Source organism: Camelina sativa, chromosome 19 (genome assembly GCF_030686135.1).
Source record: "Camelina sativa cultivar CO46 ecotype springtype chromosome 19, ASM3068613v1".
NCBI classification, from domain to species: domain Eukaryota; kingdom Viridiplantae; phylum Streptophyta; class Magnoliopsida; order Brassicales; family Brassicaceae; genus Camelina; species Camelina sativa.
In genome coordinates, this window is record NC_141898.1 from 15915215 (window position 1) to 15930368 (window position 15154).

Genomic DNA, 15154 nt, shown 5'->3' on the forward strand with positions numbered 1-15154 from the left:
AGTTACATTTTTATCGAAGGAGGCTCCACACCCACTTGTGCATCACTTCATAAGATTGCTGTGTCTGTTCTAATGCGATGGCCTGGTGCAAATTTGAGAGAAAAGGCTTTAAAAACCACAATAGAACATATTCATTATGAAGATGAGAATACCAGCTTGATACGTTTGTATTGGACCTATGAATAAGGTATGCAAAACAAACTTCCACAACATTATCTGTACCATTTTCCCTTGACCATTATTCTCTTTCAAAAGTTAAGTTTGGGTATATGTTCGACTTCGCATTTTCGTTCTGTTTTTGAATCTTCTACTTTAGTAATATTTGTTTGTTCTGTATTAACAATTATTAAATATGCTATGCTTTCAAGTTGCACCTACCAAATATCCATGAATTTGGCTGGTAAGATGAAGATGTGGGTACTGCATATTTGTATATATGATTATGTTAGGTAAATTAGGGACCAAGGTGGCTGCCGAACCAGTATTTGATAGGAGGTTGGGAGTTACCCTAACATGTATTTGATAGGGTTGGGAGTTACCCTAGCATGTATTTGATAGAATATATTTTGAATCATAAGAAGGAAACAAAGAACTTTGATGAAGCTGCCTAACCTAACATGTTGAGAGCATCTGCATTTCTATGTACTCTGCCATGTTTTGTTCTCTTCAAGCAGAATTCAGAGCAAGAAACAATATCTTATACTAAGACTTGAAGGAAAATTCTATGTATTAATTGACAAGATAACCAAAAATCTGGGCCTGAAAATTCTACTTATAAATTGGTTAAAAAAGCATGTTCTTAACTTACTTTATAATGAGACGGAGAACGCATTCCTCTTTTCAGACGTTCTTTCAGATAAAGAAAATCCATCGATCATGCTTGAGACCCATGTTGGAGGGAGCAGGGAAGGGCTCGAGGGTCTTGGTTGAAAGATTGAACACACAGATGTCCACCTCATTAGGGGGAAGGACATGGGTGACTTTCTTCCAGTTGGTCTTGGAACATATAAGGTTATGATGAGTGAAATAGATGGAGTTTTGTTTGATACCAAGGGTATTGTTAGCAGGCACAGTGATACCCAAGTCGAGAAGCAGGGCTTCATCACCAAGAGAATCTACGTCAAGAAGATCAGGCATGTGGTCATCTGGGTCAGCGTTAGGATCCATCTTGTAGATGCGGAAGGCCCTTTCGCTACTTTCAGAGGTTGTGCTTGTGACCAACAAAACCTCTCCTGCTGTAGTAACAACGATGCTAAAATAACAATCGTATCCAAGAGGAGCAAACGTTGGGGATGGGTAAGTGTCACTCCTCGTGAGTTCTTCGAAACCTTGCTGCCTAGAAAATCTATGACTCGAACGAAATGACGCATTGTTAAAATGTATAGACGGTAATATTCAGATGAACACGCCAATACTTGTCTATATGTCATATGATGTCGTTTTGTATAGAGTTAGGAATTTCCTTATTTGATCTTCTTGTATACATATATATAGAATGTAACTAGGTCAATGATATTCAAGGAATGAGAATCTCTCCTTCTCCTCTATTCTAACCTAGCCGCTCTCTCTCTCTTTCTCTCTTTCTTTCTTTCTCTCTTGATCATTATATACCATTCTCTATTCTTCTCATACTCATCTGTTTGTAATTCTTACATGGTATCAGAGCAGTAACGTTCCTATTGTGTTTATTCTCAAATCTTTATCTTCCGCACCAGATCTCACCATGGATCTCAGCAAAACCCTAATCATCCCTGTTACACTCAAAGGTGGAAACTATTTGCTATGGGCAAGAACCACAAAGACAGCACTGTGCGGTCGCGGGCTCTGGAAGCACATTGAGAGCAATGAAGCTGTGAAGGAGACGACGACCAAAAAAGAAGGAAAGGAGATCGTTGCGTGTGACAACGACAAGTGGTTCCAAGAGAACCAAAGTGTTTTAGCCTTCATCCAAAATTCCTTGGATGCTACGATTCTTGAGTCTTACTCATATTGTGAGACAGCTAAGGATCTTTGGGATACCCTACAGAATGTGTTTGGTAATGTCTCCAATCTGAGTCGTGTGTTTGAGGTAAAGAGAGAAATCAACAATCTCAACCAGGAAGACATGGAGTTTACTAAACACTTTGGGCAGAGTTGGAAATGTTAAGGCCTAACTCGGTGGATCCAGTGGTTTTAAATGAACGTCGTGAACAAGACAAGGTGTTTGATTTTCTCTTGGCATTGAATTCATCATACAATGATCTCATCAAGCATATTCTTCGTTCGGACAAGCTTCCAAGTCTTGATGATGTGTGCAATCTAATTCAAAAGGAGCATGGTTCCATTGGTCTGTTTGGAGCAAAAGGCGATCTTATCACAGCCAACAAAGGAGAGGTCGCTGTTGCAAACAAGGGCTACTATAGAAATGATGGAAAGAACTGGTTCATATGTGATCATTGCAAGAAGCCTGGACATCTTAAGGAGAAATGTTGGGCTCTCCATCCACATCTTCGCCCGAGAGGAACTAATCCAAGAGAAAATCAAGCGAGTGGATATGGTGAAGCACAAGCCCCGATGGTTCCTCAAATCACTGAAGGAAACAAATCAGCGTTAGCAGCCTCCTCGGAGTTGGTGAGAAAATCTGATCTCGATGCACTTATCAAGGCTTTAAAGGAGTCTTCTGGTAACGCCTATCTTACTCTCAATGCTATGAAACCTCTTATTGTTGATTTTGGAGCCTCTCACCATATGATTAGTGATTCTAAGCTAATTAAAGATATAAAACCGGCTTTAGGAAATGTGATCATAGCAAATGGAGATAAAGTACCTATTGAAGGAATAGGGAACTTAAACTTGTTTGATAGAACCTCTAAAGCTTTTTATCTGCCTAGCTTCACCTCTAACTTTTTATTAGTTAAAAGGGCGACTAATGATCTTAATTGTTATGCAATATTTGGCCCTAATGATGTTTATTTTCAGGATATTAAAACAAGTAGATTGATTGGCAAAGGAACCACTAAAGATGATCTTTATGTGCTTGAGGATTCAAACCTATCTACTTCCCTTTCTTCGTGTTTTAAGTCAATAATTGATAAGGCTAATAGTTCAGTGTGGCATGCTAGACTTGGTCATCCCCATTTTCGTGCTTTGGAACTTTTGTTGCCTAGTATTTCATTTAAGAATAATGATTGTGAAGCTTGCATTCTTGGTAAACATTGCAAAACTGTTTTTCCTAAGTCTTCAACTATATATGAGCATTGTTTTGACTTAATTCATTATGATGTTTGGACTTCCCCTTGCTTATCTCGTGAAAATCAGAAATATTTTGTTACTTTCATTGATGAAAAATCAAAATATACTTGGCTAACCTTGCTTCCTTCTAAGGATAGAGTTCTTGATTCTTTTCTAAACTTTCAAAACTATGTGACTAACCATTATAATGCCAAGATTAAAATTTTGAGATCAGATAATGGTGGGGAGTATACAAGTCATGCGTTCAAACAACATTTGGTCAAACATGGGATTGTTCACCAAACAAGTTGTTCTTATACACCCCAACAAAATGGCGTAGCTGAAAGGAAGAATATACATCTTATGGAGGTTGCTCGATCTATGATGTTCCACACAAATGTACCAAAGAAGTTCTAGGGAGATGCTGTTGTAACAGCATGCTACCTGATCAACCGAACTCCAACAAAAATACTGAGTGATATCTCTCCATTTAAAGTACTTAACAAAATTAAATCGTCTATCAATCACTTACGTGTATTTGGATGTGTGTGTTATGTCTTAAAACCAGGTGAGCAGCGTGACAAGCTTGAAGCTAAGAGTGTCAAGAGCATGTTTATTGGCTACTCGACTACTCAAAAGGGATATAAGTGTTATGAACCTGAAGCTAGGAGGGTTCTGGTCTCAAGGGATGTCAAGTTCTTAGAATCTAAGGGATTCTATGATACAAGTAATTTGGAGGACTTGAAAGATCTTCCCTACTCTTCATCAGATAGAGCAGACAATCTCCGCATTCTTCTTGAAAGGCTCGGAGTTGCGAATAATCAACATCAACTTTGTTCTTCTCTGGATGAAACTGATAGTCCTCATAGTCAAGAAGCAGATGATTATGATAAAGCTGAAGATGAACTGAACTCTCTAGGTGAAGAACGTGTATCCGAGGAGGATGATATTGCTTCTAGGGGAGAAGAACCTACATTAGAGGAAGAAGATCATGTCGAAGAACACCCGACTCAGGTTGAGGCTACAGAGGTTGAGGCTACAGAGGATGAGGCTACTAAGGCTACTGAAGTAATTCTCCTCCGCCGAAGTGAAAGACTCAAGTCTGCTCCTAAGAACTAGAAAAATCCCCGCATCTTCTACAATAGTCAGGCGGTTGCTCACCCTATACAAGTTCTATGCACTCTAGCACATTTTCCTGTTGAGCATCAAGTGTTTCTCACTCAAATTGATCAGCATTGGATTCCACAAAGTTATGAGGAAGCTAAAGAACATAAAGTTTGGCGTGATGCGGTCGGAGATGAGACTAATGCAATGGTCAAGAATCATACATGGGATGAAGCAGATTTGTCAAAGGGGAAGAAAGCCGTAACATCTCGATGGATATTCACTATCAAGTACAAGAGTGATGGGGGGGGATAGAAAGATATAAATCCAGGCTTGTAGCTAGAGGATTCACTCAAACCTATGGGGAAGACTACCTTGAGACATTCTCACCAGTAGACAAACTACACATGGTAAGAGTAGTTCTTTCACTAGCTGTTAACCTCTCTTGGGATTTGTGGCAGATGGATGTGAAGAATGCGTTTCTACAAGGAGAACTCGAGGATGATGTGTACATGAGACCACCACCGGGCCTTGAAGACACTATCAGACCTGGAAAGGTGTTCAAACTCAGGAAAGCCATCTACGGTTTAAAACAATCACCAAGGGCTTGGTATCACAAACTAAGCTTAACACTTATTGATAAAGGCTTTAGAAGATCAGAGGCTGATCACACATTGTTCACATATCCAAGCCAAAGAGGTATTATAGTTATTCTCATATATGTTGATGATATTATCATCTCTGGGAATGACAAGGTAGGCATTCAGGATACCAAACAGTACCTTAAATCTGTATTTGATATTAAAGATCTTGGAGAACTAAAGTACTTTCTTGGGATAGAAGTATGTTGTTCTGAAGAAGGACTCTTTTTATCACAAAGAAAGTACACACTTGATCTTTTGAAAGATGTAGGTAAACTCGGATCAAGACCGGTTGAAACACCACTCAAAGAAAACTACAAGTCAAACCGTAAGGGGGAGTTCGATGAAGCTCTATTCGAAGATGTAAAACAGTATCGACGGTTGGTAGATAAGCTCATTTATCTCACCATAACTCGACCTGATATATGCTTTTCTGTGAACCAGGTAAGCCAACATATGCAAAAGCCAACAATACATCATTGGGAGATGGTAAGCCGCATACTCAAGTACCTCAAAGGAGCCCCTGGACAAGGCATTTGGATGGGATGCAACAAAAATACAGAGCTTGTAGGATACTGTGATGCAGATTATGCGGGAGATCATGAAGATAGACGTTCAACAACGGGTTATTGTACATTTGTGGGAGGCAACCTTGTCACTTGGAAGAGTAAAAAGCAAAAGGTGGTCTCTCTCACAAGTGCGGAATCTGAATACAGGGCAATGAGGAAGCTCACAACCGAACTAATGTGGCTCAAAGCACTCTTGAAGGATCTAGGCGTCAACACTTCACAACCGATCACAATGCACTGTGACAATGAAGCGGCCATCCACATTGCAACCAACTCAGTATTTCATGAAAGGACCAAGCACATAGAGGTGGACTGTCATAAAGTCAGGGAGAAAGTTCAACTTGGAGTGATCTTACCATGCCACACCGAGAGTTCAGAACAATTGGCAGACATCTTCACCAAAGTGGCAAGTTCAAAAGCTTGTGAGTATATACACTCCAAACTCGGGCTCATGAACCTCACTCGGCCACAAACGAAGACCCTAAAATACTGACCCATACTCTTTTTCCCTTAGTGTGTTTTTGTTCCAAATGGGTTTTATACACTAAGGTTTTTTCAATGAGGTGGGTGTTCATAGTTCCAAGCTCAACTGTTACTCACATGGTTAAGCTTGAGGGGGAGTATTAAGATGAACACGCCAATACTTGTCTATATGTCATATGATGTCGTTTTGTATAGAGTTAGGACTTTCCTTATTTGATCTTCTTGTATACATATATATAAAATGTAACTAGGTCAATGGTACTCAAGGAATGAGAATCTCTCCTTCTCCTCTATTCTAACCTAGACGCTCTCTCTCTTTCTCTCTTTCTCTCTTGATCATTCTATACCATTCTCTATTCTTCTCATACTCATCTGTTTGTAATTCTTACATGTAACCCTGAAGAACCAGACGTAGTAGGCCAGTTAACATCCTGGGGATACCATAGCTAATCCGAATGAGATCGTAATGAGCATTCCCTTTCTTGTAAAACCGTAAAAAACAAACAGGAGCGTCAAAGAACCACACTAAAGCTAACTCTTGCGTCTTCTCGTCTACCCACAGACGTCTGATACACAGAGTTTTAAACCCTATTTTCCTACTGCAAGTGCACAGCAAAGAAGTAGTACTTAGGGGTCGAATCCCACGAAGACCAAGTTTTACTCTATGGTTCTATTGGTTCAATTTCAAGCTAAGACAATTCAAAGTTGGTTTTTGGTAACAATTAAGCGATTAAAAACGGTATAGAAAGGCAATAAACAAAACACTAGATCAGGGGTGATTCTCGGGAATTTCAGAGATAGCAACCAAACAACTATTCAGGGCATAAATTAAGTACCAGTCTAGAACTCAAACATAAATATAAACTGATCCACTGTCGTGGCATCAATAACTCTATCTGGTCGATTCTGTGCGGAAACGCGGAGCACGTGCTCAGACATCCGGAGCACATGCTCGGCGGTCCATAAACCCTAAACTGTCGTTTGAGCCCAGAATCGCAGACAAGCATTAAAGAACAGGAATGATAAGTTCACAAATCACCTACACATCAACTTTCGCAGGTCTAGGATAATTTGCCCACTAATGTCTTTTCTAGCAACCTATTACACTTTTGATGAATAGATAAACCTAGAATCATAGATTGGGTGATCAAATCAACCTAAGCATTAAGTCTAACAATAGTGAAGACAATCGATTATATAAAGCCCTATTTGTGTTCTGTTGCTAACCCATGAAACCCCTTTTGAAACCCCTAATCTAGCAAAGAAAACTACTCAGACATAGAGAATTGAATAGCCAACATAGATGAGAAATTCAATAGCATAAAAATAAAAAGGGTTCAGAGAATGATAAACAAGGTAGCCGCTCTTCCTCCCCCACAAAACGTCGCTCAAAAACCCAAAAGAAAAGAGTATATTTTTCTCCTAAAAACCCTAGGTTAAATAGCATACAAGTAGAGAAAAATAAGGAAAGAATCCAAATCAAATCTCCCTATTAAAAATCGATCTCCTCCCTCTTTCTCTCACAAAGGATCGCCTAAAATAAGGGGAATTAGGCAGGGAATCGGCGCCTAGATGCTTGCCACGTGTCGTCATGAATCCGTAGAGTTGGGAGCATGGGCTCGGAAATCGGGAGCATGTGCTCCTGGGTCTAAAATCAGCTTTTCTGCTCCAATTCAACTCTTTTCTGCTCCGATTGCTCCTGTTGTTCCAATCCTTGCTTTTAGCTTCCTAGCCTCTTATTATAACCTGAAAAGGACTCAAACAACTACAAAACTATCAAATAAACAGGGTCAAAGTGAGTCAAAACCGTAACATATCAACTCCCCCGGACTTAGATCTTTGTTTGTCCTCAAACAAACTCAAACCAAGCGCCAAGAGAGCCAAGGTGGGAACTCGCAAAAATCTCAGAAACCGTGAGTAGACCATGACCTGCAGACCACATGTATTAGAACAAGCTATACCAAAAACTTCTCCAGCAAACATCTCCAAAACCAGAACCATAATTGGCAATCAAACCCAGAAAAAGATCACTTTCCAGACAAAGACTCTTTACATTCAATTAAAATTGGCGTGAGCTTCTCATTAAGGGCATTAAGCTAGTGAAATCGAGGCTTGGTAGATAAAAGGCTGTTTTAATGGTGGAGCTATAGAGTGTTTAGGGGTTACCATTACTTCGAAAAAGATGCAGGATATCGCACAAAATGGTAAGGGAGAGTGGACTCATTGATGTCCACAACCTCTAATCGCTCTCCTCTTCTTATCTTCCCAAACTCAGCCTCTCTTTTCTCCTCAGGTTACAACGCATGCTCGGGGGTGTGTAACACTAGCTCTGGTCCCTTTCCATCATCCTTAAACGTTTTTTTTTTTTTTTTTTTTTGATGAGACATATGAAGGATGATGGGGGATCTTCTTCTGATATTGCCCCAGGAGCATGCGGACCGTATCCTAGGCTCTCTCTCTGCTCAAAACAACTCGCGGACTCGGATTTATATAATTTCGGAGCAGGTGCTCGCTGGGTTGGAGCACGTGCTCTGTCCGTCCGGCTTTTTCCTCTTTGGTTCTCCAGCAAGAGCGAGTTAGAGATTGTGTCAGTCCTGCTCTCCCCGACCGTTTTGCACATAGCTGCACAGAATGAGAAAACAAAAATACAAGTGCAAGTGGTTTGAAAGGAGGTTAGGCTCGGGGTGGGTACTAACTTAAAATGAGCTAGCTATTCAGGATCAGCAAGATTGGCAAAATGAATAAGAAGTCCTGAATATGTGACACGTTCCCTATCCTAATGCCCAAAACGAGAAGAATTTAAATCCGGTTAGGTTCCAATAAAGTAGAGTCTAAGTCTTTCCGGTGAAACCTTAATGGGATGAAGCTTTTCTGGCCAGGAGAAGGGTCTGAATGTGAAGAGGTATTAGCTCGTCTCTGTACTCTTAGTTCTGCAACAATGGTCACTAGGAAACGGTCAAACTCACAAATGGTTAAAAACATCACAGATTTCGGTCCTAATTCCCACAAGTTTTGGTTCGACTCACATGACAAACTGACTCAATAAAAAGAAAAATGAAGAAAACAAGGGTCATAGGTGACCCTCCCCCGGACTTACTTCACACCGTCTCCGGTGTGAAAATAAGCCAAAGAGAGACCTAGACAAGAAGAAAAATAAAGATAGCAACAAAAATGAAAAGAAAATAAGGCGGATAGAACAATGATGGTGTGTGTAACCGTGATCAGGCGTCGGAATTGTCTGGGCTCTCGCTCTCCGAACGGGCAAGGCGGCGCCTCCGACGTGGTGGATAATAAAGCAATCTAGTCTCAAAAATCACTGAAATCGGTATGGGCCTGGTGGGCATGGGCCTGAAATTCTTTAAACTTACCTGGCCCAATCGCTCTTCTCTTTTTCTTCTTTTGTTTTTAGTTTGCCGAGCATGTGCATCGGGTTGCTCGCGTCCTGCGAGCATGTGCTCCGCATCTTTTTTTCTTTTTTTCTCAGTTTGCCGAGCATGTGCATCGGGTTGCTCGCGTCCTGCGAGCATGTGCTCCGCATCTTCTTCCAACATTCCTTCTGCCTTTGTCAAGGCAACCTCCAACGGGTCGAGAGTGAGAACTTCATCGGTAACCTCATGTGCAACCTCTGAACCATCATCAACCACGAAAGTCTGACCATCTATCATAGGTTTCTTGAGCAGCTTATTCATCTCAAACCTTGCAATCATATCCCCCAGCTGGAGATCGATCGCTCCCCCTTGCACATCTATAATCGCACCAGCTGTGCATAAGAATGATCTACCTAAGATCAGGGGGTCACATGGTTCTTCTTCAAGTTCCAGAACCACAAAGTCTGCTGGTATAAGCGTGTCCCCTATCTGGACATGTAAATCCTCCAACACTCCTATGGGGCGCTTGGTGGATCTATCCGCGAATACTAACGAAATCCGTGTAGACTTGAACTTCGTGTATCCCAGCCTTTTAGCCACTGAATATGGCATAAGGTTCACACTAGAACCTAGATCACAGAGGGAGTTTGCAAAAATCGTTTTACCGATTCTCACGGATAAGACAAATCGCCCTGGATCATCTCTCTTCTTTAGCACTTTGTTTTGCAGCACAGCACTGCACTCTCTTGAAACCATCATCACGTTCTCTTCCTCTGACACTCTCCCAGAAACCAACCCTTTCACATATCTCTTCAAAGCAGGTATCATCTGAACAGCTTCAGCTAGGGGTAGTTTTACCGTCAATTCTCTCAACATCTCCTTGCACTTTGCATCCTCCAAATCCTTGCGAGATTTCTTAGGAGGAACAGGGTAAGGAACCCTAGGGATGTACACGCGTGCAGGAGGTACCTTAGTTGGAACGGTTTGATCGGGAGTCGGGAGCACGTGCACGCTGGATGCTTCGGCTTCTTTTTGACTCAACGGTGGAGTCTCAGCAGCATGTTGAGGAAGGTATTCTTCAGCAATACCCTTGCCCTTGTCAATCCTAGCGGATGGTGCTTCTCTAGGGGGTAACTTCTTTTCTCCCCTTAGCTCAATCGCATAGACATACTCATTCCGCGGGTTTGCTTCCCCTTTTCCGGGCAGAGTCCCAGGAGTTCTTTTCACGGCTTCAGCAGTCTGTGCAACCTGAACATCAAGCTTCTTCACATGTGACATCACTGCCTCATACTTCCCATTAAGGTCATTGTACATGGTATCGACCTTAGCGTTGATTTCCACTGAAGTTTTTTGTTGATTCACCAAGAGTTGTTGCATCATGTTTTTCAGCTCATCCTGAGAGCTGCTAGCAGATGAAGGTCCCAACTGCTGGTTGGTGTAAGGCAGTGCTTGCTGAGCACTTGTATATGCCTGCTGGTTCCCCCCTTGGAAACGGTTTTGAGTGGGCACAAACTGTTTGCATTGGAAGTTGTTTGAGAAGGTTTTCTGATAACCCATCTGATTCTGAGCTCCTTGCTGCGGATACACCTGATCCTGAGGGTTCTCCACGTTGGTGCTTCTGTAGGACAAATTCGGATGGCTTCTGTAGTTCGGGTTGAAACCCCTGTTCTGCACAAAACCTTGCCCACTCACATAATTAACCTCCTTTGTTTCATCCTCTCCATCACAAATCTCCTGAGCTAGCGGCATGTCTCTGGTCTCATCGACAAAATGGACAGTTTTCTGGCTCCCCTTCAGAAGAAGGTTCACCTTGGCTGTGAACTCATCAATCTTTTGCGTATCGACACTGTTGACCTTCACGGACCTGTCATACTCAGGGGCCTTGTTGCTGGAGCTTGCAGCTAGGTTCTCAATCAACTGATATGCTCCTTCCTTAGACTTTGTCATAAAATCCCCATTGCTGGCCGAGTTGAGAACGTTTCTGTAGTCCCAGTTAACTCCATCATAGAAAATGCCCAGGATCTGTTCATCACTGAATCCATGGTGCGGACACTCTCTACGGTACTCTTTGTACCTCTCCCAAGCCTCGCAGAAGGCTTCTCCAGTGTGCTGTTGGAACGATGAAATCTTGTTCCTGAGGGCAGCGGTCTTAGCCTTGGTGTAGAAATGGTCCAGAAACGCAGACCTACACTGTTCCCATGATGTCAGAGACCCAGGTGGCAATGACTTCAGCCAACGTGAAGCTCTATCCGCAAGAGAGAAGGGAAAGAGCTTGCACTTCAGAAAGCCAGGCGGTATCCCATTTGAACCAGTGGTGCTACATATCTCCTCAAAATTCTCGATGTGGTCCATCGGAATCTCAGCTGGGAGACCGTGAAATAGGTGCTACTTCACTAGAGAGATCATCTGTGGCTTGATCTCAAAATCTTGGTTCGGGATGGTGGGAGGAACAATCGAAGCTCGGTTGGTGTAGGACACATGCGGGTTGTCCTTGTCCCCAATGGACGGTTGCGGCGGCGCGGCTCTTTCGTGTTGAGCACGGAGCAACTGCCCCAACTGTTGTCGAAGTTGCTGCAACTCGGCAGCCATATCCTCATTGTTTCTGTTGTCACCCATGTTGACGGATTGAAACTTTCTGTTCTTGCGGTTTGTTCTTTCTGCCAAAGAGAGCTCTGCGGCTGACAAAGCAACTAGTTCTTCGGTGTTGTTTCTTCTTGTAGATCTTCTTGACATGCACCTGAAACACACGCAAAGAAGAAGCAGAAAGACAAATCAGTAAGGTCTTAGTCTAGTAATTTCGCCGAAAACCAAAGGCAAAATTTTGGTCCCCGGCAACGGCGCCAAAAACTTGATACACAGAGTTTTAAACCCTATTTTCCTACTGCAAGTGCACAGCAAAGAAGTAGTACTTAGGGGTCGAATCCCACGAAGACCAAGTTTTACTCTATGGTTCTATTGGTTCAATTTCAAGCTAAGACAATTCAAAGTTGGTTTTTGGTAACAATTAAGCGATTAAAAACGGTATAGAAAGGCAATAAACAAAACACTAGATCAGGGGTGATTCTCGGGAATTTCAGAGATAACAACCAAACAACTATTCAGGGCATAAATTAAGTACCAGTCTAGAACTCAAACATAAATATAAACTGATCCACTGTCGTGGCATCAATAACTCTATCTGGTCGATTCTGTGCGGAAACGCGGAGCACGTGCTCAGACATCCGGAGCACATGCTCGGCGGTCCATAAACCCTAAACTGTCGTTTGAGCCCAGAATCGCAGACAAGCATTAAAGAACAGGAATGATAAGTTCACAAATCACCTACACATCAACTTTCGCAGGTCTAGGATAATTTGCCCACTAATGTCTTTTCTAGCAACCTATTACACTTTTGATGAATAGATAAACCTAGAATCATAGATTGGGTGATCAAATCAACCTAAGCATTAAGTCTAACAATAGTGAAGACAATCGATTATATAAAGCCCTATTTGTGTTCTGTTGCTAACCCATGAAACCCCTTTTGAAACCCCTAATCTAGCAAAGAAAACTACTCAGACATAGAGAATTGAATAGCCAACATAGATGAGAAATTCAATAGCATAAAAATAAAAAGGGTTCAGAGAATGATAAACAAGGTAGCCGCTCTTCCTCCCCCACAAAACGTCGCTCAAAAACCCAAAAGAAAAGAGTATATTTTTCTCCTAAAAACCCTAGGTTAAATAGCATACAAGTAGAGAAAAATAAGGAAAGAATCCAAATCAAATCTCCCTATTAAAAATCGATCTCCTCCCTCTTTCTCTCACAAAGGATCGCCTAAAATAAGGGGAATTAGGCAGGGAATCGGCGCCTAGATGCTTGCCACGTGTCGTCATGAATCCGTAGAGTTGGGAGCATGGGCTCGGAAATCGGGAGCATGTGCTCCTGGGTCTAAAATCAGCTTTTCTGCTCCAATTCAACTCCTTTCTGCTCTGATTGCTCCTGCTGTTCCAATCCTTGCTTTTAGCTTCCTAGCCTCTTATTATAACCTGAAAAGGACTCAAACAACTACAAAACTATCAAATAAACAGGGTCAAAGTGAGTCAAAACCGTAACATATCAACGTCCCCTAATTTCATCAGCGTATAATGAGTAAATAGAGCCACTAGTTAATTCCCATTCAAACTCTCTATCTCTATCTTCCATACGTTTCAGAGTAGAGTCGTTTGATAGAAGCGACTCTAATGGAGGAAGATCAATTATATTCCCAGTACTAAACACATCTATAATATATAATTTGGATCGAGAATCTAGTATCAGGAACCATTTACCGCAGCTTGCCAGGAATCGACTCCCTGAAGTACACTTTCTCCCAGCTGCTCTCCTGTAAACCATAACTTTTACAACACGCAATCAGTACTGTCTTCAGTAAAAAGCATTAGCCATGGAGATCCGCTTTCCCGGGGAACTGTTTGTTTCGAAACAGAATACCAGTTGGTACAAACCATCTTCGCTCAATGGAAATCCACAAAACTCAAAAGTTCAAACAGAGATCTGAGGATATTGATAGGGGAGCTTCGACCAGTTGACAAGGTTATGAGTTTCTATGGTGTTTCGAATTTGATAATTGATAGGTTTGGTTTCTGGAGAAGGAGAGAGAGATAAAGAGAGAGAAAAAGATGCTTTCCTGTAAATAATAAATTGATAACCGACCGTGATTTACAAAGAATATATCAACAGTTTAGCAATATAGAAGCACCGGCGTATAGCATACTTGGTAGGTGCAACTTAAAAGCATAGCATATAACCGATGTATTCGTCACGTGCCGTCAAAGGGAACGCCCACCAAAACCCTAAGACCTATGCTGCAAGAGAGTAAGAAAGAGCAAGAGAGATCGGGAAAGAGAAGAGAGAAAGAAGAAGAAACGATGGTGCCGTGAGGAGTAGAGAGAGAGATAAGGAGACGTCGCGGAGTTGACGGATCTAATAACATTACTGTGACTGTGGCAAGTTTCGATGGTGTTGGAGGAGCAAAGTCAGAGTAAATCAAAGGTAGAGAAGAGAAGAACAAGAAAGAGTAAGAAGGAAATAATTAAGAGCAGTTTGGAGAGGCGTCTTTGGAGGCTCGTCGGCGCCACATGTAACATCGGTTTAGCAATATTGAAGCATCGGCGTGATCAACATCAAGCCATGAGATCGTAACAACTGACGGAAGTCCGATCTGAGTTATATCCAAGAAGTTATGTGGGTTGCTTCCGGCGCAAGAAATTACTGGAGCTGCCCAAACCAGAAACTCTAGAAATTAGATTTGAGGTTGTCTCCTTGGAACAGCGTTTGGTGGTCCAAAACTTATCTGATCGAGCTGAGATTTTTTGGAGAGCTTCACGGTACTACAACCTAAATATTCAACGGTGGGATCGTGATTTTAACGGTAAGTTGTGGTTTTACCCATGTGTTTCTGAAGCTCGTTTGTATAGAGTAATGGTGACAGTTTAATGTTTGGTTGGCAAACGAGGTTGAATGGAGCTGCAGCTTTGTAGGAGTGTTCATGAATCTTGGGTCTGAGATTAGGAGGAAAAGGAGAATTGACTTTCAGCATTTAAGCGGCAAAGGTGAGGGTGGTAATTGCCGAAACACAATGGTTACTTTCTAAGCATGTTCTTCATAAATTGCTTGTATAGGCTTGGAAACTATGTTTTGATTGGTTATGTCTATTTTTTGATATTGTGTGATGATGTGATAATTAGAGGTATGATAATAATGTATGATGACATGGTACAATATGATGCATAAAATAATG

General features: G+C 41.8%; 1 non-coding gene and 1 pseudogene across 1 annotated transcript; one reads left to right on the forward strand and one right to left on the reverse strand.

Moving 5' to 3' along the window:
- Positions 1-852: 852 nt before the first annotated feature.
- Positions 853-14045, reverse strand: LOC147920641 (F-box protein At2g14500 pseudogene; annotated as a pseudogene).
- On the forward strand, positions 11411-11517 carry LOC147920642 (small nucleolar RNA R71). Its single transcript, XR_015591909.1, has one exon. It is a non-coding gene; the product is annotated as a small nucleolar RNA R71 (small nucleolar RNA).
- Positions 14046-15154: the final 1109 nt, after the last annotated feature.